The sequence below is a fragment of the Aptenodytes patagonicus genome, chromosome 1, assembly GCF_965638725.1.
Source record: "Aptenodytes patagonicus chromosome 1, bAptPat1.pri.cur, whole genome shotgun sequence".
NCBI lineage: Eukaryota > Metazoa > Chordata > Aves > Sphenisciformes > Spheniscidae > Aptenodytes > Aptenodytes patagonicus.
Window position 1 is genome coordinate 49,223,694 of NC_134949.1, and position 9,315 is coordinate 49,233,008.

Sequence of the window (9,315 nt, forward strand, 5' to 3'; positions counted from 1 at the left end):
GGGGTTGGGAGGGTGGCAGAGGGCTTCTCCCGCCCGATGCCCGGGGGCTCGGCGGTGACCGAGAGAGGCGACCCCAGCCGAGCGGGGCGGAGCGGGGCGGGGGTCTCCGGCCTCCGCCGCGGTGGGCTCTGGCAACTGGCAGGGAAGCCTCCTGCCGCCGCGGCACTCGAGGTTAATTAGGCTGCCGGCGCTGAGCCAAGCCCTTGCGTTGGGTCCCCCCCACCCACGCCGGTGAGAAGCGGGGGTCCCTCCCACCGGTGCCCGCCGCCGGCGCGCCGCTTCGGCCCGCGGCGGGGAAGGCAGCGGGCTCGGAGGGCTGGCAGAGCTCCCAGCAAGTGCCCGGTATTTTCAGAGCAGCACCTAGCTGCGGCAGCGGCGTGCACAGCCGGGAGGCAACTCCGGATTTGCGATTTCTGTTTCAGCGCTGCCTTTCCATAATCGGCAAATACAAGTTAGGCACTGGAATAAGCATTTCAACTAGAGCTTGAACACTCCTTTTACCTGCTCCAGCCACAGAAAAGTTGTTGAGCAGTGCCTCCTAATGCTTGTGTAAAGGTGATCCTGCAGGTCTTTTAACATGCTATTACAATTCACATACTGTGTAAATAATGTATTAGTGTTGGGTGTGGAAGAACAACACTTGATTTTTACTGCGTGGAGTCTTGCTGGCAAATCCATCCCAGCAGTAGCGACAGAATTTGAGTCCTCTTCAGAGAATACAGCTGTCAGGTTAACACAGACTAAATATTGAGCGTGCATTAAATGGAAAGAAGAGCGGTTTATGGAACTAGCATTTCCTGAGACAGCAATCTTTGGTGATGATTAAAAAGCACGTTAACACAGAATGAAGAAAGAATAGTCTGCCCAAGTCAATGGTCATTTCCTAAGGGAGATTAGATATGCTCAGAGGACACAGTAAGATATTTCATTAGAAAACTTTGTCTAGTTTTAACCTAGAATTATTGGTAAGTTTTTGAAAGACTAGGTTTCTGCCAAAGTAAAGATGAGCTGTTCAGGTACAGAAAGATTTTGAACCCATCCCCAACTCCACTATGTATTTGGGCTTCAGTATAAGGCAGATAAACATCTAATCTCTTTGTGCCTCTGCATCCAATCCATAAAAATGGGCTGATAATTTTCTTTCACAGCGTGACGCTGCTGATGAATTCATTACAGTTTTTTGCATTTCTTGATTATTGCCATGCTGAATTACCTTGGAGTTCTTGTGTTACCCTCTGAGCTTTGTCAGACTGTTTTATATGCATATTGTAATAGTCTCTTCCTCTAAAAGGTTATGATTCAAGCAATAGAGAAGCAGTGAAAGGGACAAGAGAAAAATCAAGGACCACTCTCACTGAAAGGATATTTTGTGTATCACCTAGCGGTGATCAACCAATACTGCTTCCACAGTCTATGCATTTAGCAAATAGGGCCGGGAAATTAAAATGTTATGGCATATTTCCTCCTTAGAACAGATGACAGGTTTAATCTCCTGGGGAGAAGCCCTGGAAAGTGTGAAAGAGCAGTCTGTCATAGCAGTTACCTACCTTATGGAAAACACTTCTGGTCTTTCTCCGCCTTGAGCTCCGTCACAGTCCACCGTTAGTCACGACAGGAAAGCTTTAGTGGATGCCCTGCATCCAGTTACCTTACTGATAGTTGTGCAGAGAGGATAAGACCCTTGGGCCTAATTAATTTTCTTTACCACCCTGGCATCATGCACCTTTTCTCTCCACCCTGATCTGAGTTCTTGAACCTGCCCTTGTGGTTAACCAAGCCCAGCTATAGTGGAATAATGCCCTTTTCATCTCTTCCTTTAGACTGGCAATTTGCAAGTGTATTGCTGCTGACATTGACCTCAGTATGGTTTGAGAAGTCTTTTCTATGAAATTCAGAGTTTAGTAGTTTAAACTCATTAATAACTTATGTCCATAACCCATAAGAAAGCATGTTTTTATTAGTCTTTCCCATTTCCAGCGTAGTACCAACTTTTGATTTACCACGTGAGAACTGGTTAGCCATGGACCGCTAGTACATTGAGTGGTAGGTTTCCAAAGCACAACTGCAAACCACATTCAGTCTTTTATGGCCTACCTCATTTGCATTTCTAAATGCTTGAGGGTGAACACAGGCTCCTGTTATACTTCTGTGAAAACCTGTTTCTTCACAGGGAAGCTGTGGAAAATAGTGTTGGTCATCCCAGCTCTTCACAGGATTTGGTTCCACCCACTCAGCAGGATTGTCCTTCACCAGGAATACTGTTCTGTGTATATGGAAATAGCAACAACTGAAGCATAAATGATGCCTTTCCAGTCTAGTGTGAATGGAAGAGCCTCACCATCTTCTGCAGGTGAGAAATGGCTGTTAAGTGCTGTTTATTCTGGTATTTTATGGAATACCTGCTGTGCTTTCTATAGCTCCAGCCCTGAGAAGAATGACCCCACTCAGCGTGTCGATAGCTTGGCTGCTGGCTGGATCAGCCAGAATTCGGGAATATGCAGAATCAGATCCAGCCTCAGCCGCTGAGGCTGCCGGGTTAAAAAGTGCTCTGTACCAGCTTGGAAAATTGAAAAATTTCTCCTATGAATCCATCTAAGCTGTGAAGGCAAACACCAGTGTGTACGTATTAGAAAGATAATACACTAATCCCGTCTAAGCTGTTACAGACTCTGAGTGTGTGGAGGCCTTTGCTGGCACAGAGGCCCAGTCTGTAGCGTTAGGTCAGCCAACTCCTCTCCCCCGATCTTTTTTAAGGACATAGAGTAATAGGTACAAGCTTTCTTAACCTACTTCAGGCACACAGAAATAAAAAATAAGAGTTAAAATTGAGGTATATAGAGCCAAGAAACTCAAAAAGTGCCCTCAAGCTTCTTTGGGTTTTATTTACAGAAGTACTTGATCATAGAGGAATCACTTCTCTACAAAAAAGAAAAGCCTTGCAAACTTGCAAAATCTACAGAAAATTATATGAATTACTTTGACACTGAGATAACTATCTCTTTAAGAGACCTTCCCGATCTTCGATACCACAAAATGAACTAGGTGTTACTCTGTGATTGAGAACTCTCATATTCTAATCTTGGAGCACAACAACAACTGAGTAGTAATACTTTAACATTGGATCAAAGTACATATTTTGAATTTCTAATTGAGCCTTCTTATGCTTAAGTTACCAAAGTGACTGTTGGTTTCTTTTAAGCACCATACATCCTCTACATGTGCTTTATACAAATGACAGGGAGAACTTTTGTGGTTATTCAATATTATTAATCAGCAAGTAAGTGAATGACTCAATCAAGACTTAGGTCCACGAGGACACCTACACCACTATGGAGCCACTTTTATTTCATTGAGCACCATAAGAGCACAGGATTCAGGTGCATTTTTTTCATTCACATGATCTGGCTCCAAATATTAATTTGCGAAAAGCAGCTTCCGTGTAACTCTTTGATTCTGCATAATATATTAGTACAGACTGGGATTTTAGGGATAATGATGATGTTATATGGTAAAATCACTAACTGGCCAGTTCATTTGGCAGACTGATTGGCAGACCAGCTGGGGGTAAATGCAATATTCTGGATAAATAGAGATATCTCCAAATGAAAAAAAAAAAAAAAGAATTATTGAATTGAAATTCAATTATTTATTGAAATGACAGCATGAGTAGTTCAGTACCTCATTATGATGCTTCTTTAAAAAAACTGTGCACTCCGAAAGCCATCTAGATACAGGAGAAAGAAGCAGCAAGCAGTGCAGCATAGGAGTGGAGCCAGGTGGCTTCAGACTATTGGAAATCTGTTCAAGAAGTGCCAGCGAAGGAGGCTGGAGTTACATGGTTGTGTGTGAGATTTGTTTGCCCAGGAGCTATGGAGACACACAGGTAGGCAAAGCTAGACTGTAGTCTTTGTTTTCACTGAAAGGAAAGTGGGCTTTGTTCATCTGACTACCATCCTGGTCTGAAATACTGATGGAGAGAAGGAATGACAGATTTTTACTGAAAGCCTAAAACTGCTTCTGTCTATTAGTGTCTTTGCTGGTTTACTTTGCAGTAAAATGGCAGTTTTATTTCCATTAGGATTTTACAGCAGGATAATTGCCATGCAAAAGATACTCTGTTTTACTAAGAAAAGTTTTTGGCAAGGAAGACAAGCCCAAAATAGGAAGTTGCACTGATGCTGTTAAAACTCGACCAGAGCCTGTAAAAATATAGTTATAGCTGCTAAAAAGTAAATGTCCTTTTCTTGACTTACATGAAAGCTTCTTTCTGCTATTCTTTCAATACACTACAGTTTTAAAGCAGTCTAAAATGAGCATCTGAAGATCTCACTGGCATGAGGGAATTCTCAGCTAGAAAAAACTAGTAGATGAAGAACATAACTTGGGAAAAACTGAAGTTGCTGGAGTTCTGTGATCCTTGGCAATCCCCCTTTGGCTTCTGATGACCCTCCAGATGTTAATAGACGTTAATAGAAATGTGAGGCTCCTTGAAACTCTTGTAAAGTTTTGCAGCCACTAAGGTTCCAAGAAGATCAGAGGACAGCAGCAGTTCAAAGATATTTTTTGGTCTTAACTCACGTTTTTTTTTTCACATGTGCGCTAAAAGTGGTCTGATTCATCTGGGATTACACTCAAAAACACTACGTCTGCTTTTAAGGAATTAGTTACATGTGTGATCTTGAAAGTTATTCAGTTGTCCAGATCAGGGAGACTTGCTGGAGTGCACTGTGATTACTCTGATGGCATGCCTCTGTTTCCTTTTATGGTGAGGGAGGTTGCAGGGATGAATGGTGCCCATCCAACTCTGGTCTTGTCATTCGATCAGAAAGAGACCAAAGTATATATTGGGACTGTTTTCCAAGCCTCGAGTTTGCATGTAACCATAGTACACTGTGCTGTGGTAGTTGCTGGCGGTCATGTTCAACAGTGTTCAGCGTGGCTCAATTTACTGCAGTCCAAACAACACCTTTGTCCCGTTTCTGAAATGATGGAATACCCAGCCCACGAGGACAATTTGCTCTTATTTGCAGAGGTTTCTGTACTGGGTTTGGTTGGAGGATTGGAGAGCAGTGCTCAACTCTCTGTTCAGCAGATGCAGTTAGTAGTCCTTACTCTGAAGAATACTTTCTTCCTGAAGCCCACCAGCCATCTACTGTGGAGTGCCCCCTGACATGTTGGATGAAAAAAGAGCAGTCGTTTATCCTACTGATACTAATTTCTTCAAGATGCTGTAGTTGATATGACTTCTAGGGATGAAATTCTATCCCCACGTTTATACTAGGGGATATTTCTGTATCCATAGGCTTCCAGTCATGAAGGAACAGGGAGATTTGTCATTACTTCTTAAACAGGAATACCAGAGGCACTGGCATGACTATTCAAAAGTACTGGAGCTTCCAAGGAGCATATTCGCGGACAGCGTAAAACACAATGCCGACAGCGTTACAAGGAATTATAGTTACTGTATTAAATAATCATTATTTCCCCAACATTCATATGATTTTTAACTTTCCTCACATTTTGCCCTGTTTTCCACTTTGGGAGAAAAAGGGGACAATTATACAACACAGTCACCAAGCCAGGCAGTGTTGGAGGTAGGCAGACTCAGGCTGATACATCATCTTGGACATCTACAGTGCAACTAGATGTTTATTACAGGACAAGACAACCACTGCTTATTATGTCTAAAATTCAGTTGTTTGCCTGTCATGAGATCAGTTTGTGTAGCCTAATGCATTAATTATAGTTATACAAGCTCAAAAAAACCCCATGTTATTTTGCTTGTACAATTCTATTTCCAAAGAACATAACATAGTTTATCATTTTTACCATACTTAAGTAGCTCCTTGTTATGTTAATATTTTGATTCCAGTAATGTAGAGGTGATAAATGTATGAGAAATAAATATCTCTGTTCCCAGATTTGTTGCCTACATCTCTCGATTTGCATTAGTCTATGGCATCCTATTCACAGTAATTACAACCCTAGGGAGTTTCATGATGAAATGGGTTCATTTGAAAACAAAATGCTGTGTAAGTGGAATTTGGTATAAATATTCACTGTTTACAGGGAAAACTGAGACTATTCCTGTTCAATGAAAAACTGTGATTTTTTTTTTTTTATAGTGCATTTAGTCTGAAGAAAGGGAGAGGTACAGTATCAGGTACAGTGACTTCAGAGCCATATTATGTCATCACTTTTCTCTTTGTTTGATGAAGTCTGATTGCATTAGGAGTGTAGGAAGGACTAAAACATAGGTAGGAGTAAAAGGACTTCCCAGGCTGAACCCCCTGCCATCAAGAGAAACTGTATCATTCAGTCCTTTTAAAGGTTTATCCATTTCCAGCATAAAATGACTTAATATATTCATTGTTAATTTGTACATGTTTGTTCTTGGGCAAAGTTATCCTTTACCTTAAATAGCTCTTTCCTTTCCCTACTGCTTTTTGATCCTCCTGCCCAACCTACTGGCAATACGTACACTAATAAACAAAACAGAGATGAAGCATGGGCTCAGGTACTGGCATGCAGTGGTCTCTGGAGTTTAATTTTTAGGACTAGGTTTGGCACAGTTTTGGTCCAGCCAGTTGGTGTTCTTCAGATCTGAGCTCAGCCAGAGGAAGAGTACAGGCCAGGATCCATTTCCAACAGGCAGATCCCCCCTGTTCTGGGGAAGGAAGAGAGTTGAGCTGCATGGATGCAAGCCATCCTCTGCCACTTACCCTGGGGCCAGAGAATGGGTCCAGGCCTAAAGCTGTGGTTTGGATTGCCTCTTTTAATACATGCACTAAAAATAATATTTGCAATTTATATTGGGGAAAAAAGAAGTTTGATAAAACAGGTGTTCAGGAAATGTCCAACTGCAGCGCACCTGTGCAGTAAAAGTCAACCTTAATTCTGGAATTTCCTCCCTTTTGAGGTTTGGAAATGCAATCAAAGCATTCTATTAACATGAAAAAAAGCGAGAATGCAGAAATGACCTCATGCTAAACTATTCTCTCCTTGACTAGAAGGTCCTCTGCTGTTGGAGCTCACTGAGGGAGTGAGAACTCACTGTGTCAACAAGAGGTTATGGGGCACTGAGAAAATGTCTGCTTTTGTTATCCCTATGTATTATTGCAAGGAAACACTCAGCTAAAGCTTGTAAACTGATAAAGAAGGGAAGATGGGGAGACCAGGCAGTGAGTCCAGACCTTTTGCAGGAGACCATGGATTTGCTTTAGATATCCCTTTAAAGATAAAGAGAGAGGAAAGGTAGAAAGTTAATGATTTTTCCCCATTTAAAAGGACTTGGTGTGATGAGGGTGTTTTTGGTGCAGCTGTAGAGAGAGGCCCTATTCAGAACTGGAGTCCCAGTTAGAATGCTGATAACTGTTTGAAATTAGTTTTGTGTGATAGTTTAAATCCCCCAAACCGACTGTTCAGTTTACTCTGTGTTTACTTGCATAAGAAAATACAGAATTAAACTATTTTGCTTTGATTTTCAGTTTCATTAAGATGGCAGTACTAATCCATGCACAAGACCTGAGCTCTGACAGGATAGATAATCAAGAAATGTGAATATGAGATTTCCCCCCACTTCCCAGTTTTGGAAATAATCCAAAATGGAGAGCTGTGACACATGCATAAGCCTGAGTCATTCCTCAGACCGGTTTCATGTGGAGTTAACCACTACATTGCTCTTCTAGTGGACATGAAAAAAGTGCCATCTGTATGGTGAAAGGATGATGTATTTTCCTGTTCTTTTTTCTTAAGATTTTGTAAACAGTAGCAATTTTCATTTAATATATTCAATCTATTAAGTCATTCACTAATTTTAAAGAGTAGTTATAAAAAGGAAATGTAGTTCAGTCTGCTTTTGTTTATGAAGTAATGTGAATTCAAAGTATTGTTTTTAGGACAGATTCATGTGACGACTTTTTCCGCAGTTTCCAGCTCTGGAGGACTGTGCTTATTGACTTTCATTTTCTTTTTCTTTGCATCATGCAATACTGTCTAACAGTCATCATCCTCAGCTATTTCAGAAGGATGATATTTTCTCCCTTAGTCCTAGATTTAGTGAATGATTATTTCAGAAAGCATTAGGAAAGCAAACGAGAGAGAGAGAGAGAGAGAAAATGTAATGCAAATATTTTTGTTATCCATTTAATTTTAGTCTTATTTATTTTTTCTGAAGTTATATCTCAACTATTGTATTACTATCAATTTCACAAGCTAACTATGCATCTTCTAAAATATAAGTACTTTTTTATTTTAAACAAACTGCCTTTCAATATCCTTTAGTTACCTTGTGTTCTTTAATTATTGTAGAATTTACAGAAGAGCACTTAGTATATTTTTGGTGCTTCATTATTTGCTACATATGTAACACATATCTGCTTATCTTTTCTCTAGACTAATAATTTAACCTTTTTAGTGCCTTTTTATAGGAAAATTATATCACGACTTGCATAAATTCCATTCTCTATCTTTTATCATAGCTTGCCCTGTTAAAAAGAGTCTGAAAGAAGGCGTGTTTGACGGACAGGAGCCGAGCTTATGTAGTGATGCGGACAGCACACTTCAGGCCGGTACTGGAAATTATGTGGTTAAATCTGACAGGAGCCAGCTGCTAAAATTGCCATCAACAAATTCTGCTGCCCCTAATGGCAGCCTTTGCCCAGGAGCTCTGGTTCTCTGTGCTCAAATGGCCCTTCTTCCTCCTCTCTTAGACTGAGCCTTAGCCATCCCCTCTTCCCTGTACATCCGTTTGTCTGTAGAGGAGGAGGAGGAGGAGGAGGAGGAGGAGGAGTGTATCCTTGCCAACTTCTTGCCTCCTGGCCCTGGCCCTGAAATTGGTTGCTGTTCCCTTGGCAGCACATGATCCTGGAGCTCTACAGCTGTACGCTGCAGCTAGTGACAAATAGACAGCTTTGAGCTGCCTGTTTCATCTTCTCTCACACATTTACTTTCTCAACATTGTAAAATGAAATATTAAATCCAGTTCTAAAAGGCAGAAATCACAAACATGGAAAACAGTGGTTTTCTTTAGTGTTTGAAATAACACCTTTTCAGTGAAAAGAAGCTTTGTAAATGAAATGAAGCAAGATCAGCTGTGCTTTTTAATATTTCAGAGACACTTGTAGCTGTGGAAAAGGTAGATATGGTAGTTGGTCCACCATGCACCCTGCAGCAATAGAGAAGTGTCGAGGCACGAGGCCCTCCTAAGTTCTTACCTTTAATAATGGATGAAGAGTTCTGTTAACCCTGACTTAAGAAAAGGTTATTCATTTTGAACACCAGTCAAGAAGGATTATTTTGGAGAATGGAGAGTCT